General features: G+C 37.2%; 2 pseudogenes; both read left to right on the top strand.

The window, feature by feature from the left end:
* Positions 1-439: 439 nt before the first annotated feature.
* LOC122744371 lies at positions 440-845 on the top strand (annotated as a pseudogene).
* A 52-nt stretch (positions 846-897) lies between these two features.
* LOC122738535 lies at positions 898-19,152 on the top strand (annotated as a pseudogene).
* Positions 19,153-19,164: the final 12 nt, after the last annotated feature.

Below are 19,164 nucleotides of genomic sequence, written 5' to 3'. Positions count from 1 at the left end.
TGGTGAAGCAGAGAAAGTGCTAAGCTGAGACCTCTGAACATTCACCTCCAAAGAACTTTAAAATAATACCTCAAATTGAATTAATGAATGGCAGATCCAACAAAAGGTCAAAGTGAGACATTCTTCAAGCCCAAGACAACTTATGAGTTCAAAAAGAAAGATCTATGAGACAGGGGTGAAAACTGGCCCAGAGCCCACTTGGGCAAAATACCACTGGTGGGACTGGGTGGTAGCAATAGAAGCATTAACAGGTTTGGGAGTTCCCAAGACAGAGATGGTAATGACTTCTGGCTACTGGTCAGAGACTACTGAGGTCCCCTGTGCTAGTACTGGACACAGAACTAGACACTGGCAACTCCATTATGTATATCCACTTCTGGGTCAGAGTTCAAGGACAGGGAAGAACACTTTTAGTCAAGAGGGAATGGAAGTCAGAACCATGCCTGCCCTCAGACCACTTGTGAAGCCCAATATCATCAAGAAGAGGACCAAGAAGTTCATCTGCCACCAGTCAGACCAATATGTCAAGATCAAGAGAAACTGGTGTAAACCAAGAGGCATTGACAACAGAGTGCGAAGATGATTCAAGGGCCAGATCTTGATGCCCAATATTGGTTATGGAAGCAATAAGAAGACAAAACTCGTTACCTAATGGATTCAAGAAGTTTCTGGTACACAACGTCAAAGAGCTAGAAATGCTGCTGATGTGCAACAAATCTTACTGTGCTGAGATTGCTCACAATGTTTCCTTGAAGAATCGGAAAGTCATAGTTGAGAGACCAGCTCAGCTAGTTATCAAGATCAACAATCCAAATGCTAGACTGAGGAGTGAAGAAAATGAGTAAAAATTTGCACATTTTAATTTGTGTTAAATAAAGCGCCAACGACAAAGAGGGAATGGAAGTGCTGAGGGGCAGAATTATTTCCAGTCCCAAGGGATCAGAAAACCTGAGGAGTGGTATTGATTGTAATCCCAAGGAATCAGGGACCCTTCCCAGGTAAGAACAAGAGTACAGACCAGAAAAGCACTGACCACATCTCCTGAGATCACACTACCTTGGAAGCACTGAAAACTTCTAAACCCCCAAAACTAGCTCTGAAAATAGCAATGTGTAAAAAGCCTGAAACTTAAGATAGTGACCCTCTACCACCACACCACACCCTGACAGGAAGCAGAGCCCAACATGAACATAAAGTTCCAAATCAAGAAATGGGGTGGAAAAATAAGCAAATAACAACAACAAAAAGACAACCACAAAAAAGCTAATGTGGTGACAGAGAAGACCAAAACATAAACTCAGAAAGAAGACAATGAAATCAAAACAACTACAAGCAAAGTCTCAAAGAAAAATGTGAATTGGATACAAGCCCAAAAATTCCTAGAAGAGCTAAAAAATAATTTTCAAAATGAAATTAAAATGTTAGAGGAAAAATTAGACAAATGAAAGCAAATGAAGAAAGATTATGAAAAGATAATGAACAACTTGGTAAACGAGGCACAAAAATACTAAAGAATATGTAAAGCAAAGGAACTCCGAGGTACCAACTGTGTAAGTCCCTTCGTGGTCGCCAAACTGTGTAATTTAAGATTCTAAATGTGGATTCTAATGTGTTCCCCCAGTCCTCATGGTGGAGCTCTCCACAGCAAGTCTCCAGTAGGTGGCATCATTCCAATAATTACACACCTCATACCTATCAGATTGGGTAACATCAGAAAAGGAAAATGATAAATGCTGGAGAGGTTGTGGCAAAATTGGAACACTTCACTGTTGGTGGAGTTGTGAATTAGTCCAAGCATTCTGGTAAACAATTTGGAACTATGACCAAAGGGCTATAAGAGTGTGCATGCCTTTTAAGCCAGTAATACTCCCACTGGGTCTGTATCCCACAGAGATCAATGAAAAGGGAAAAGGACCTACTTATACAAAAAAAATTTATGGCAGCTCTTTTTGTGGTGACAAAGAATAGGAAATTTAGGGGATGCCCATCAATTGGAGAATGGTTGAATAAGTTGTGGTATATAATTGTGATGGAATACTGCTGTGCTATAAGAAATGATAAGCAGGATGGATTCAGAAAAAAATCTGAGAAGATTTATATGAATTCATGCAAAATGAAGTGAGCAGAACCAAGAGAGCATTGTTCACAGCAACAACAATATTGTAAAGATAATCAACTGTGAAAGACTTAGCTACTCCGATCAAAATAATAACCTAAGATAATTCCAAAGGACTCATGATAAAAGATGCTATTCACCTCCAGAGAGAGAACTGATGAACATTGGATGCAGAGTGAAGCATACTTTTTAAAAATTAAAAAAAAATTCTTGTTTTCTTTTGCAACACAACTAATACAGAAATATGTTTTGCATGACTTCACATGTATAATGGATATCAAATTGCTTGCCTTCTCAATGAGGGGATGGGGAGGAAGGGAGAGAATTTAGAACTCAAAATTTTTAAATGAGTATTAAATTTGTTTACATGTATTTGAGAAATATATCATGAAATATATGAAAAGAATTGTTTAAAATAAATGTAGACTTAAAGTCGCTCCTCAAAGTTGTTTCCATGTATATTGTAGGATCATACATGATACTGTAACAGATGCAACACTGTTGTAATCATGCAATTTTGTTCAAAAATCTAAGAATTAACATCAAATGAGGCACAAAGCAAAGAGACATAATATCAATGAAGATGTTTAACAGTATTATGGAGTTTATTCTATTCAAAATCTGAAGTGAAAAGATATTTCCTATTGACAGCACTTCTATTTGAGGATGAGCGTAAGTTGACTTAAGTACTACAAGGCCTCTTTGATGAAATCCTTGGGCAATCAAAAGACAATAGTCTCAGGGGCAGCTAGGTGGTGCAGTGGATAAAGTACCAGCCCTGGATTCAGGAGTACCTGAGTTCAAATCTGGCCTCAGACACTTGACACTTACTAGCTGTGTGACCCTGGGCAAGTCACTTAACCCCCAATGCCCTGCAAAAAAAAAAAAGACAATAGTCTCTCTACAATGGAAAAGCAAATTGGATGCAGTCTCCACTTTGCCTGCATTATCATATGCAGTTGGATGGATAGACAATTGAATTATTTCATCAGAGCATATATTTTAGATTAGGGATATAGATGGATAATTAATTAGGTCCAAAACTGAATAGAAAGAGGAAATCTGTCTGAAATGCATTTGAGAATGTGTGCAGGGTTTTCAACTATCCCAAACTGTTTACTGCCACAAAAGTTAATGTTTTAAATACCAGAACTTTCCCAATAATACTGTATAGCTACAAGTCATAGGATATCATATCAGAAGAATCCAAATTATAGATGAATCAGAAATAGATATAATAATAGTAACTTAATTTCACAACACTTTTTTTGGTTTATGGAGCATTTTATGTAGGCAAATGTACATATTAAAATCTTTTTTGTTACAAACTTGCAAAGCATCAGCAAACATTAACACTTTAATATGCAAAGAACTTTGAATGAAAGTTTTCAAAGCAGCATTTAGCTCTATTGAATCAAATGATCTTTATATATATATATATATCACCAATCACTGTATGAAATGCACTTTTATTTATTTATTTATTTTGCAGGGCAAGGAGGGTTAAGTGACTTGCCCAGGGTCACACAGCTATTGTCAAGTGTCTGAGGTTGAATTTGAACTCAGGTCCTCCTGAATCCAGGGCCAGTGCTTTATCCACTGCACCACCTAGCTCCCCCAGAAATGCACTCTTTAAACCTTTGAACCAACTGTGTGACTGTCAAGATGCAGTCTACTATAGAATATCATTTGTGAAAATCATACCTTCAACAAGAATGTGTGTAGGATCTTCTCATAAAAAATTACATGTAGATAAGAAAGTAGGCATATAAGTTAGTAGTTATTCAAATTCTCTCACTGCCTTTTATTTCCTAACAAAGCCAGGATGTTTTCCATACTTTTGTTACTTTTTTCAAAATTAGTGTTCCTTCCTCTGTATGTATTTGGTCTATTCCAGCTGTTCTTATCTTTGTTCTCTTCAGTGTGATTTCCTTTTTTTTCCTGCAGCACATCAGAAATCATGGCATTTGATTCCCAATGCAGTGGCTTTATTGCTCTTGAATAGAAAAGTTTCACATAAAATTCTCTACATCTTTTCCATTTCTCTTCTTGGTTATTTGAAATTATGTAACAGTTGAGTTTCTTGTCAAGATTTCTTTAAATTTGTTTTTTTTTCTTGCAACTGTTTCTTGTTCTTTATACTGTTTATAATCTTCTACCATCCTCCCATAAAAGGAGTTTATATTCTACTAAGTTTTTCTTTTAGCCCCTTACACAGCCAAGGAAAATTTAATACCTTACTATCTCTTATCCCATAAAAAAGCCACTGCCAAGGCTTGCTGATTTCACCTTTGTGATCTCTCCAATGTGCCCCCTTCTTTCTTCTGATACTGCCACATTCTAGTGCAAACTCTCAATGCCTCAAACCTTGATTAATACAGTAGTCTGCTGGTGGGTGTGCCTGCCTCAGGTCTCTTCCCAAGCAAGCTATTCTCCATTCAGCAGCTAAAGTGTTTTTTTTTAAATTCAGGTCTGTTCAAGTCACACCCCTACTCAATATAATATTCCAGTGGCTACTAGCTGTATGACCCTGGGCAAGTCACTTAACCCCAATTGCCTTAAACAGGCCATCTCCAATCATCCTGATATATATTATGCCACTGGACCCCGATGGTTCTGAAGGAAAGAGTTAGGTTGGTGACCTTGCACAGCCCTCCCTCACTTAAATTCAGTGCACTGCAAGTCATAACATCACCCTTATGTCATGGTCCTCTTTGAGAATGAAGGACAAACAACAACTGACTCCAGGAGCAAATGCAAAATGCTCTGCTTGGTATTCAAAGTTCTTCACAACCTAGCCACCTCCTCCCTTTTCAGTCTTCTTACTCCTTACTTATCTACTTACTCCTTCCTCCCCAGTAAGGACACTTACCAGTGACACTAGGCTGTTTACAGATAAAACACTCTGTCTCTTGACTCTGGTCTTTTTCTCTAGCTGACCCCATGCCTGGAATGTTCTCCTTCCTTCACTCCAACCATTGATATTCTTGGCTTCTTTTAAGTCCCAGCTAAAATCCTACTTTCTACAGGAAGACTAATCCCTCTTAATTCCAGTGCTTTACCTCTTTGAATTTTTTCCTATTCTTCCTATGTAACTTTCCAATATCTTTGATAGCTTGCTGTATGTGTGTGTTTGCATGTTGTCTTCTCCATTAGATTGTAAACTTGAGGGCAGGGACTGTCTTTTTGGCCCTTTTTATACCCTCAGTACTTAACACAGTGCCAGGGACTTAGTAGTAGCTTAATAAATGTTTATTAATTGATAGATTAGATGACCTTCAAAGTCTGTAAATAAAAAATCCTATGATCTTATGATCCTATGCTGGACCTAGTTTTTTCATATACAAATTGCAGCAGTTACAAATTTCACATTCTAATAACTGGACTTTGCATTATCCTAGGCCAGGTCAACCTGAACTTTTTTTTTTTGGGAAGAAGTTGCCTTTTTTCCTCCTCCAATTCTGTACTTCCTGTTTATTTTCCTAGAGTCAGAGTGGCTGTATCTCTCCCTTAGCATGCTAGGAAATCCAGAAGGGTGGTATGGTTAGTTCTGCTTGAGCCCCTACAGCTGTTCCCTCTCTTCGTTAGGAGCCAATGATTAGTGTCCCAGTTTCATTTAACCACCTAACATTACTTTATAAAGATATATTTATTTCACAGATGTAGCAAAAAAACCCAACATACAAACATTTCCACTAATACCATGGGGACATATCCACCCTTATGTGACCTTGGTGTTAGGGGAGAAGTTCAACTTAGCTCATCTACAAGAGACTGGTCCCACAAAGTTCACGTCTAGGTATGGCACAATTGCCAAATTAGTCTTTGTCTTAGTTTCTGTTGGCCTGCAACTATAAGACTGCTCCTTGTTTCTATGGCATTGATGCTGGGCTAATTGTAAAACCTGACCTAGAACTGACAGCAAAGCGCCTTTCAAACCCACAAGGTCATAGAGACTCCATTCTAATCACTTAGAATAGAAAAAGGGAAAATGCAAGGGGCAAGAATTAAGGCCCATTTCTCTGGACCTGTAGCCTCAGAAAGGAGAAGGCCCTATGCTTCTTTCCTTATATTATGGTCTCTCAACAAATGCCATGAATAAAGGAGTCACCAAATGGGGCAAAAAGTAAGTGAAGTTGGGGCAGCGAGGTGGCACAGTGAATAAAGCACCGGCCCTGGATTCAGGACGACCTGAGTTCAAATCCAGCCTCAGACACTTGATACTTACTAGCTATGTGACCCTGGGCAAGTCACTTGACCCTCATTGCTCCACCAAAAAAAAAAAAAAAAGGAAGTGAAGTTGACAAGCCTTTTTTAATGCCCCTGTGGTCAAAGAACCTGCTCATTAACATGTGTTTAGCTGGCCAGAACCAGTTACAAAATGCTAAGATATGCTCCACATTGTCTCCAAGGCACTTCCATACTTTGTCATTTCAACTCTGTTCTCTTCCATGTGGATAGACTCTATGTGAAACACTCAGAATTCACACCAGACCATATTACGCTGAGATCACCCAAATCTTATAGTATTTATGATTATGGGTAGGTGGGAAGGGAAGGGTGGGAGAGCCTAGCATGTGTGTCTGGGAAAGGACAGTAGGGGTGAGTGGAATTGAGTTGAAAGGGACAGTAAAAAAAACTGCTCTTCTTGCTCCTCTCCATTCTTGTTATCTTGGCAAACTAGAGAAGGAAGACAGATCATGCCAATGCAATAGGAGAGGGAACTGGAAAAAATGCATTGGACTAGAGGTCAGGAGACCTGAGTTCTAATTCCAACTATACTACAAACAGCATAATTTTGGGCAAGTCACTTGTGGATGACTCAGTTTTCTCTGCTATAAAATGAAAGTTTTGGATGATTTCTAAGGTCCTTTCCAGACCTAAAATTTTATGATTCTATGATTCAATAAATCCTACCACCACCCAGATTTTCAGAGAGAATAAGAATAGAATAGCCAACATAGAGCTACGTGTTACTCAAATGAAAGATTAAGGATAAAATAGCAATAATTATGATATTGTGCTATGTAATTCTAATATATTGCATTAAATAGAATTAACTTTTTTTCCCAAGCAGGTCTGAATTTGTTTCCCAGGGTTAGTTTCTCCATGAATGCAGCCCTGGAAAATTCTAGCTAATCATTAGACTCCAGAGGAGTCTGTATTTTCCATTTAAGTAAAATAACCTACTCAACTACTCCTTTGGTCATTGAAACCCCTTTTAAAAATTCTTTTGTTGGAATTTTTAATTTATCCAGCAGATCTCAAATACACAGCTGGGCAGAGGACTATACATTACTTTTTACCATAGTCAGGAGACATTTCTATATATGATTGCAGGCTATATATGTTTCATGATGAAAAAGCAATGACAGATGGGCATGGTGTTGATGATGCTTCCAATATTTACAAAGCTTCAGTCGACCAGCTTCAAATGATTGATCTAGGGTCCAGAAGCACTGAGATGTTGGGCAAATATTTGAGTGAAATCAAAATAGGTGTAACACCAAGCCTGATGTCATCTCATTTTAGACCAATTTTATACAAAAGTTGCTGAAAAGAAGCAATGGCTGTGTGGAGTCACCTCTATGCATTTTCTACAAAATGTTCTTTTCAGATAAGTTCTTGAGAGAAAGTGTTTTTTTCTTTTTCTTTTTCGTATGGATGATCATGATAGACCTAGAAATTCAGAATGTGTAGGGGGAGATGATATTTCACTTTCAACACTACAAAGTAGACAGTTTTATGGTTCTGAAAATTTGACATAATCTGACTCAGTACAGGGTTAAAAGTCAGGAAATCTGGTTTCTGCTATTAATTCTGTACATGACCATAGTCCCATTACTTAACTTCTCCATGCCTCTGTTTCTTCATTTGTAAAACTGGGCTGGAAATCTATTCCTCACCCTATTTCACAAGGTTGTCAAAAGATAAGCTGAAATAATGGTTGTCAAATCATTTTGATTGCTTCAGGGAAAAGATATTATACAATTCCATGTTATTATATAGACTTCATTGTATTTCACAGGAATTTTCTTTTCTTAGAAATGAAGAAAGGTGAATAAATTATCAAGGAAGAGTTTAGAAATAAATTTAGGGGATGGAGAAGACTAAATATTTCATTGTGTAATTTTATAACTACAAATATATGCATATATGTGTGTATACGCATATATATGGTAGTATGGCAATTATATATTTCATAAGGCATCCTTGAAAGAAGTTGAAAGACATATCAGTTCCAGTTGGTGAGGTTAAGGGGAACTTGGAAATATTTGATCAATCAGAAAGTGAGACTATCATAGGGCCTTAAAGATAGCTATATTGGGAAGAAGAAAAAGGATAAAAAGAAACATATGTAATGTTCCTATCATTATGGGGTCTATAATCTAGTTGGGGAATCAAAGTATAAATATATGAAAAGCTAAATAATAACAACAAGAATATGTCAACACAATGATGATTCATGATTCCAGAGGACCAATGAAAAAGACATGACATCCATTAGATTTGGAATGAAGAATGAGACATATATACTATTAAGAAAATTCATTTGCTTAACTGTGCATATGTTACCAAAACATGTTTTTCTTTCCTTCCCTTCCCCTCAAAAAATGGAAATGAGGAATGTTATTGATGTGAAATATTGCACACACTTTCAGATTATGTTACCTTATTAATAGTGTTATTTAACTGTTTTGCTTTGTTATGAGACCTCTTACAAAGTGGTAGTAATCTGCAAATGTTTATAATGTTAAAATAAAAAGCACATCAAATAAAACAGAAAAAAGAACAAGAATAACATTAAAAGGAACAATAATGATAGGAAATCAATAGAGAAATGGCCATGGAGTTAGTAAGTCTTGGGTTCAAGTCCAGCCACAAACATATACTGTCTGTATGACCTTGAGGAAATCACATACATAACTTTTCAGTACTCTAGGTAATTCATTGTTTTGATAAAGAGAGTTCCTTATAGACAGCTCCCCATATTGATGAAATCACAGAACAGAGCAAAATAATTAAAAAATAATGATAGCTCTTCAAAGTCCAATATCTATGTAATGGAGGTGGATGGGGGTTGGAAAGCAATGACAAAGGAAATTCCAGTCAGAGTGATGTATAGTGGGATTATATGTGTTCTGAAATCATTCTAGCTGTTGTGAGTTCCTGGTAGAAACTCTGAAATGCTGGCTGTTTGGGCTCTATTCATACTTCTGATTGGGTAAAGATTTCAGCCAATATGATTAAACTGCTCCTGTGAATCTTAGAAATGATAAGTCCACAGAGGGTTCTACACTGGCCTTACTAGATTATGATGATAGTCATCTTGACAGAAAGGAGAGTGTAACTCCTTCTTTGTTCAGGTACCATAAAAATGGAAGATACATATGGAAAACTCAGAAATATGAATACTTCACCTGCTTTGGAAATGCTTCAGTGCAGATGACACTGACCACTAAAGCCAGCAAACAAGGAATGCACATGAAATTGACTGAAAATACGAATACTTTGAGTATTCATCTGTACTATGTTATAACAAAGGTGGAAACAGTTCTCATCAATTATGAGAAAGGGCTGCATAATATTTTTGGTCAAAGGTACCAACAGGTCCAAATCACACAATAATGTACTGCTGACAGTTATAAAAAAATAACATCCTCCCTATGCCAAATTAAACAAAAATAAGAAATGAAATTAAAGCACTACAAACGTCCAGAGAGAAAAATTGAAGATATTCTTTAAGATAACTGAATATTTTGGCTTAACCAGAAATTCAACCTAATAATGAAACAAATGACAAAACTACAATGCAATATAATACAATGCAACACAATGACAATGCAATACACAATTATTAAGGATTTACTATCTACTATGTTAAGTGCTGTGTATACAAATAGGAACAAAAACAACAAAAGATAATCCGTAACCTCAAGGAATTTACAATCTAATGGGGAAAACAACCCAACAAGAAGATGAGGAGGGGAGAAGAAGAGATGATGATAATGGAATTGAAACCAGTAGTACAGATGGTAAGAAATGAAGGGTTGACTGGGCTTCTGAGCCCTCTTTAAAGGAAGACTTTGGGAGGAGTTTTTGCCCCTCCCTTAGGTATTAGCCCCTTCTAGATTCAGAGGGGCATAGGCAACTGAGGGCACTAATGTATCAAAGCTGAAGCAATCTCCATGAGGTTGTTTCCTGGTGAAAAAAGCATGAATAAATCAAATGATTTTGAAAAGGAAATGGGAAAACCTTGTCTAGAATTTTGAAAAATCCTATTTGAGTATAATGGCACGAATTCAACTAGCAGACAAATTATACCAAAACTGAGTATGTCAATATAGCTGGTATCTGCTATAACCATCATGAACAAATACATTTTCTCACAGCAGTTGGCAGAAAGCATAAAATAATTTGAGAACGTGCATACCATAACATATGTAGCAGCCATTGTTAAGGTATGAACCATTCAAGGAAAGAATTATCAGAGAATACCACTAAGGATAAGTGTCAAGTTGCAGAAGTAACATAGGAGAATTACTGAAGACCCATGGAAGGGCATTGGAAAATTACATTAATATCTAACTAATCTATATGGCCATTTTGCCTAAGTAAAAGTCACAAAAAAGAAAGAAATGTGCAAAAAGGAATCCAGGCATATCAGAAGTTCCAGGTTCCTTTATTTATCAATTAAAATTAAAAGTAAAAAAGATAAAGTAATATAGGGAATTGAAGCAGAAGAACAAAATAAATAATTCAATACCAATAAAAATTTTTACTGTAGAAACTTGGAATGTAAGTAAATCAGAAGTGAGAAGGAATCTCAGAAGAAAAAAAAGGACAACTTTTATAATTGTTTATATAGTTTCAAGAAGAATAACACAATGAAAATACAAGTTGGATCAAGTAAGAAATAGAAAACTTAGACAACATTAAGGAAAGACAGAATAGTTATGTCAAAAAAGGTGACTGGCACTTGTTAAGGGCTAAAATTCTAGCTAGTCTGTCTAAAATATTTAATGAGTGGTCGCCAATAAATTATAAGCTTTAGCAAGAGTTAGACTTTTAAGCATTTATTAAGGAGAATAAGAATTTGGTAAAGAGAGAGAGAAAGGCCTAGATTCCTATCTATTAAAGGGAGAGCGCATTTCTAGCTCCCTTCTCCGCCAGAGTCCAGAGGAAAGAGAGCCCGAGACTGAGCGCCAGTCTCTTCCTTCCTCCTCCCACTAGTCCGCGTCACTTCCTGATACCAAAGACAAGACTCCTGGTCTTGCCCTCAAAGACCTTCGCTTCATGGGCAGAACTCTTCTACAGTTAGTATCCAGCAGGTGGCGTTATTCCAATCGTTACACACTCTAGAAAAAGGGTTGGCAAAGTACAGCCCGTAGTTCCAGTTCTACCCACTGCCTTTTACTGGCTCACAAGGTAAGAATGATTTTTACATTTTAAAATAAAGCTTTATTGGAACGTAGCCACACTCACTCATTTAGCTATTTTCTCTGGTTGTTTTTGCACTACAATGGCAGAGTGGAGTAGTTGAGACAGAAACATATGTGGAGCTCTCATCACTTCCCACTATTGCTCAGTGCACCACAAATTACATAACATGGTTATAAATCAATAGTTTTAAGTGCCATACATATTGGCATATCATGACATTTTAAAAATTACCATTGCATAGACACCAAAACAAGGAAAGAAGGGGGTAAAGTTTTATTATGATATTTTGAGATTGAAATTTTTCTGAACAAGAAAGAACCTCATTTAACCACAATTACTGATGCTGAATGGCTTTGAAAATTAGTTTTTGCTGCAGACTCGATAATGTTTCTTAATAAATTCAACCTAAAATTACAACGCAAAACAGTGCTTATATGTAAAACTTATATTGTGGTAAAGTCTATTCAATGCCAAATAATGTTATTTGAATCACAAGGAATGTCAAGCTGCTTTATATATTTCCTGTGTTGTCAAAAATTTAAACAAGTAAGATTTTCATTCCCACATAAATTTGCAACACTTATATTTTTTAAACTCAAACTATGATTCCAGCAGCATTTTTCAGACCTCAATGAAAGTTCAAAAGAAATTTCCATATTTCCCATTCCAATTATCTATATTGTTAAGGAGATTGCAACTAACTTTCAATTGAAAGTGATTCATCTGCAATATAAAGACCTAGCAGAAGGAAGGGGCGGCTAGGTGGCAAAGTGGATAGAGCACAGGAGTACCTGAATTCAAACCCGGCCTCAGACACTTAACACTTACTAGCTGTGTGACCCTGGGCAAGTCACTTAACCCCAATTGCCTCACTAAAATAAACAAACAAAAAATCCCAAGACCTAGCAGAAGGATCAAAAGTGTGTGGGATTAGAATCTGGTGCATGTCATCTCCGCAGTCCTTTCTTACTTATGTTGGACCTAGGATGCTTTGAGTGACTGCATAGAGCATGAGTTTATATCCTTAAGCAGTTAATTTGGCCACATAAGTGTAAAGCAGAGTTTTCAAACACACTACCTGCAGGCTCCAGTCAGCCAACAACACTCCCAAGTGTGGCCTGAACCAGATTAAAATGTAATTGGGAAGTATTTGACAAAATAAATAAAATACAATAAAACATAAAGTTAATATGTGGTTTTCTAAGTTAATATGCCACATGGCCTCATTTCTGCTTCCATAACTTCTTTCACATACGTTCCCTTTCTCTTTTCAAAGGCCCACATCATCTCTCACAGTATGATCTCACTGTAAAGGTAGTGGTACCAAGCTCAAATAGAAATGGGAGCCATTAAATCATACATAAAGATCCCTGTGGGTTACATAGTGACTTCGAAAGTAACACAAACTTTATCTAGGTTTTATCGATTTTTTAAAAATTTTGTCAAATATTTTCCAATTACATTTTAATTTGTTTCAGGTCACACCCGAGGGACTGGAAATATGTTGATGGTCTTTACAGAGATGGGGTGTTCAGAAGAAAAGTGCGTTTTGGGGAAAAGATATTGTTTTCAGTTTTGAATATATTGAGTCTGAGAGGACATTCAGTTTGAAATATCCAATTGGCAGGTGAAGACACATGAGTGGAGTTCAAAAAAGAAAGACCATGGCTGTATATGTAGATTGGAAAAGAATCTGCACAGAAATGATAATTAAGTCTATGAGCACTAATGATTTCACCTAGAGAAGGTGTAGAGAAAGACCCAGGATAGAGCTTTAGGAAAGATCTATAGGTAAGATGCATGATACAAATGATGAACTAGTAAAGGACACTGAGAAGTAGCAGACAAGAAGGAAGAAAAGGAAACCTATAAACTGTATTGGGAATTGGAGCATTATCACATACTAAACTGCTTGCTGCCTACAGTCACTTAGATAGAAATAATATTGATCCATAAAAACTTAAGAACAATATTCTTAATATATATAGCCATACCTAATACTAATAATTCCAAACTACAAGAAACCAAGAGCTTTCAAAATACAGAGACCTAAAAGAAATCAAAACCTAGGAGTAGGTATATCTCTATCTTCATCTCTATATCACCTATATCTATCATCCATCTATCTATCTATCTATCTATCTATCTATCTATCTATCTATCTATCTATCTATCTATCTATCTATCTATCTATCTATCATCCCTGTTTTCCTGTCTTACTAAAGTTGTACTAAATATGCTTTAAGTGAGCCTTCTGAAGATGAGATTATATTAATTCTGAGTTTTATTCGAGTACAAAAAGTAGTCATTTGATACACCTGTGTGACAGTCCACAGAAAATTAAATGTGAAAGAGTAACATCAGGATAACAACTTGCTCCAGGACCATTTCTATCTGAGTACCTTTGAACAGGTTGAAAAGAATTTTTATCCATAATAGTAATAAAACAATGTTACAAGGGGTATATAATTAATTTCTAAATAAATAAATACAAAAGAATTATTTTGTGATATCACCCTGAATTTGAAGCTATTTTAGAGTTCTATGGCAGCTTATTAATATACTGACCTTTTTTTTAAATTAATCTCATTCTTCCCTTCTTAATTGTATATCAGTAATTCAACAGTCTTCTCCCTCACATACTCCATTCAATATATAAATTTCCTAGCATGCAATTGGGTATTATCATGAAACTATTTTCATTTTTATTAAAACTTCCTTAAGTTGCTTTGGTATAACCATGGATTTATAAGAAGAAACTCTGAAAAAAAGGGTATTTTAAAATTTATATTAGAAGTACTATATTTAATTGCAATTATGCCTAGCAAAGAGCAGATAGAAAGAGCTATTTCATTATTTGGGGGGGGGGCAGGGCAATGAGGGTTAAGTAACTTGCCCAGGGTCACACGGCTAGTAAGTGTCAAGTGTTGGAGACATTATTTGAACTCAGTTCCTCCTGAATTCAGGGCCAGTGCTTTATCTATTGCACCACCTAGCTGCCCCCTATTTCATTATTTTTAAAGGAAGAGTGAAGAGGAACCTCTCTGAGTACAAATTCCCTGTTCTAAAAAATGAGAGGAATCTCCAAATTCCTTCTACCTATGAATCCTATTATCCTATGAAAACTACCTCATTAAAGAGAATTATTATTTGGGAGTTTATGGTTTCCACATGAAGAGGAAGTTTCATGAATTGTTCTTTCCTTTTCTTCCATTTTCAGATGGGAGAGAGAACAGAGAAGACAAGAGGGAATTGAACAGACTTTCTGGCCAAATGTGGAAGCATATAGCACTAAGGCCTCAGTAGTGTTATAAAATATTAAAAAATGATATTAGGAAAATGTCCTAGTCTGAAGTTCTTGAATTAAAGACCTAATCAATCATTCTAGAATAGAAGACTTAATCAATTTCAGAGAGGGATCTTAATTCCCTGAGACAAAAATCATGAGAGCATTTTCTTGTTTATAGTGACCAAACGAAGAGTGGGAATGCTTTTTTTTTTATTCAATTAAGAGGGGGTATAACTTTTGTTTACCATTAACCAGCCTGAAAAAAAGAGTAAGGAGAGACTAGTTAGTTTTTGGAAGATATTTTTCCTCAAGGGAAAGCCTGATATTAACATTTCCATTTTTCTGTTTGGTAAATTAGAAACTCCAGACTTAAACTATGTGCCTTTAAATTACTTTGATAATGACTTTTTTTTGTTTGTTTTATGATTACTATAAAATATAAGTTGGAAATTGCTTGGGTGAAAGAGGGAATTTGAATTAGCCTGGTGAACTCTGCCAGTTTAGCTCTCTCTCCAAGTAGAAATGCTTGTGTATTAATAAATTGTCTCTGACAGACTATACTAAAACACAAAGTATAGATTCTTTTTCCACAGGTCAATGGTGCTGTGTCTTGGATTCCAATGCTGGATAGAAGTTGGTATGTGAAGAGTTTTTGTTGTTGTTACTTCTGTTTTTTGGGGGTTTTTTGCAGGGCAGTGGGGGTTAAGTGACTTACCCAGGGTCACACAGCTAGTAAGCACCAAGTGTCTGAGGCCATATTTGAATTCAGGTCCTTCTGAATCCAGGTCCGGTGCTCTATCCACTGCACCACCTAACTGTCCCCCACACCTAGATGCCCCCAAGGAGTTTTGTTATTGTTGCTATGTTTTAGAGTATAGCACCCCATTCTTCTTGGTTTTAGGCTTACAGAATCTATTTGAAAAGGCCAAATCTAGGGGCAGCGAGGTGGCACAGTGGATAAAGTACCAGCCTTGTATTCAGGAGGACCTGAGTTCAAATCTGACTTCAGACACATGACACTGTGACCCTGGGTAAGTCACTTAACTCTCATTGCCCCACAAAAAAAAAAGGCAAATCTATCTGCTTATGTTCCTTAGCTGAAGCTACCTTCTCTGTTATATATTATAGGCCCTAATCTAAATCAGCATAAGCTTTCCCTTATAATGTTAAAATTTACTTACCTGGTCTGAGACTAATCCAGATAATCATTTACTACAAACCTACCATGTTCCAGGCATTGTACTAAACACTAAGCATACAAAGAAAGCCCTCAAGGAGCTCACAATCTAATGGAGGAAACAACAAGCAAATAACTGTAACCTGGCTTCAGGACATGCTCAGATCACCTAAAGTGGAGGCACCCATGGACAGGAGGGTACTGCTTCTGGGAAAAGAAATTCTGTTTTTCCCTGCCACATGGGTGGGAGAAGCTTCTTTTCATCTGCTACATAATTGGAGGAAATTTTCCAGTTAAAAATGACCAGACTAAAGCAGTCTTTGTCTCTTTAGCAGCATCCAGGGGGTAAAGGTCATCTTCTCCCAGAGCACCAGGGCCACTTCTCATTAGACCCTGTGACCCCAGGAAATGGGCTTGGGGTTTTGGTTTATTTTGTTCATTCTTTTCAATTCTAGGAGCAAGTGGTGGAGTCTTTAGACCTGGGAACTTGAGCCATGGTAACTTGGAGGCAGGATTTTAGGCCAGCTCAGCAAAGATGCCCTAAAAAGTCAGCAGGCTGAGATTTGAGCCCATGGAAATCTTGAGCTTAGACGTTGATGGAACTACGCTCTACTGGAAATCAGTTAAACTGTATATCTAACTTCCCATCTTTCCTCAGAGACTGAGGAATTGTGCCCCTTAGATATTTGGGAGTGGTATTGTTAGTTTATTTTTGTTTTACCTTTGAAGTAAATGTTGTTATTGTTGGTCAGTCATTTCAGTCATGTCTGACTCTTCATGACCCCATTTGAGGTTTTCTTGCAAAGATACTGGAATGGTTTTCCATTTCCTTCTCCAGTTCATATTACAGATGAGGAACTGAGGCAACAGGGTAAAGTAACTTGCCCAGGGTCACACAGCTAGGAAGTGTCTGAAGTTGGATTTGAACTCAGGAATAAGTCTTCTTGATTTTGTGAGGAAAATGACTCCTACAATAATTTTCTGGAACTCAGTGGTGGTGATGTGTCGTCAAAGGCTCATTTATTGTCATTATCCTGAGAATGGGCCACCCAGTGTTCAGCTGGTTGGTGACTAAAAGATGGAGGCTCACAGGCCCTTTTTATCCCTTAGTCTCTAATGCAAATGGACCCTCCCCTTTTTCATCATTGGTCCAATTACTCAAGAGTTACAATCTACACACAAAAACTAGCTAATCAGAATGCAGTATTTCTTAGCCAATGGGGGAGGTGACACAGAGGCAATTCCTCAATTCCTCTCTTATTATGGAAACAGCTCAGGAGCAGACCTAATTGCGACTAGCTCAGGGTTTCCCTGAGCTGGGGGAGGTGGAGGAGACCTTTTTCTTCAAACAGGTCTGGAGGACTGTAATTTGAATGGTGACTATTATATTCTTATTGAGAGGAGACCATTCTTCATTTTCTCATTTTATATATATATATATATATATATTTATATATATATATATTTATATATTTATATATATATATTTATATATTTATATTTAATATGAATATATGTATCATCTGGATTTGATGGAGGTACCTTCTTATCCAAAAGTACTTTTTTGGGGGGTGAGGAAAGTGGAGTTAAGTGACTTGCCCAGGGTCACACAGCTGGTAAGTGTCAAGTGTCTAAGGGTCAGATTTGAACTCAGGTCCTCCTGAATCCAGGGCCAGTGCTTTATTCACTGTGCCACCTTAACTGCCCTGTCCAAAAGTTTTTGTTTTTTTTTTTAGTGAGGCAATTGGGGTTAAGTGACTTGCCCAGGGTCACACAGCTAGTTAAGTGTTAAGTGTCTGAGGCTGGATTTGAACTCAGGTATTCCTGACTCTGAGGCCGGTGCTCTATCCACTGTGCCATCTAGCTGCCCCCAAAAGTATTTTTTATGAAACCCTAGATTAATAGGATTAATAGGAACAAAATGTCCTTCAACTGAACTCCAGTCTAAACCCAGATAGCTAGCAGATAAAAGACCCTACCTAGTGACTTCTTTTCCCTCAGGATAGTAAGTCCCTATCTTATGGGAAAATCCAGGCATCCTCAATCTTGCCAAACCCTTTTTGGGAATCCTGTAATCTCATCATGATGCCTTTGTTACATTCATTCTTGTTATAGTATTTGCTTTGGGGTTTATCTGTAACTGACAATGCCCCGTAACCCAGGGACAAAAAAACCCTTACATACCCTCAGAAAGAGAGAGTCCCCAAGCTCCCTTCTTAGGAGAGGAGTCTCCACATGATCATGGTTTCTTTTTTCTTGGGACAAAATAAATCGTTATTGTGTTTTTCCTATCCATTCTCTGATCTGGTTTCTGTGAGGTACCTACTTCTTGTAAGAGAGGCAGAAATAGCCTTCTCTGATCTGGGTGAACAAATTGTAGGAGATATTATTGATGTCTCTGACCTGTTTATTATCTTTTAGGAGGATGGGTAAGAAAACTATATTTAATATTCAACTATATATATACATACATGCATATATATGAAATTAAATGTCTTGTACCAAAAAGGGAATGGAATACTGAATTTATACAAAGAAAATGCTATAATTTAGTAGGAACATTTGTCTGGGAGACATATTGCTGCTCTTTTTCCTATTAGTAATGATCGTCAAGCAAAAGCCCATCGAATTGTTCCTCACCCTGCCTCTGGTCCTATCTGGCCCATTGTGAGGTGCCCTACTATGCGATACCACACCAAAGTATGTGCTGGTAGAGGATTCAGCTTGGAAGAGCTTCGGGTGGCTGGAATCCATAAAAAAGTGGCACGGACCATTAGTATCTCTGTGGACCCTCATCGCTGAAATAAGTCTACAGAGTCTCTCCAGGCAAATGTGCAGAGGCTAAAAGAATATAAGTCCAAACTGATCCTCTTCCCAAGGAAACCATCTGCACTGAAGAAGAGAGATAGCTCTGCTGAAGAACTTAAATTGGCAACTCAGGTTACAGGACCAGTTATGCCAATCAGAAATGTCTTCAAGAAAGAGAAAGCTCGTGTCATTACTTAAGATGAGAAGAATTTCAAGGCCTTTGCTAGTCTTCGAATGGCCCGGGCCAATGCCTGTCTCTTTGGCATCCGGGCAAAACGAGCCAAGGAGGCTGCAGAGCAGGATGTGGAGAAGAAGTAAACAGCCTCTGAG

The sequence above is a fragment of the Dromiciops gliroides genome, chromosome 2 (genome assembly GCF_019393635.1).
Source record: "Dromiciops gliroides isolate mDroGli1 chromosome 2, mDroGli1.pri, whole genome shotgun sequence".
NCBI classification, from domain to species: domain Eukaryota; kingdom Metazoa; phylum Chordata; class Mammalia; order Microbiotheria; family Microbiotheriidae; genus Dromiciops; species Dromiciops gliroides.
The sequence above is the reverse complement of the archived record's forward strand: the minus strand, read 5'-3'. Positions and strand labels throughout refer to the sequence as shown.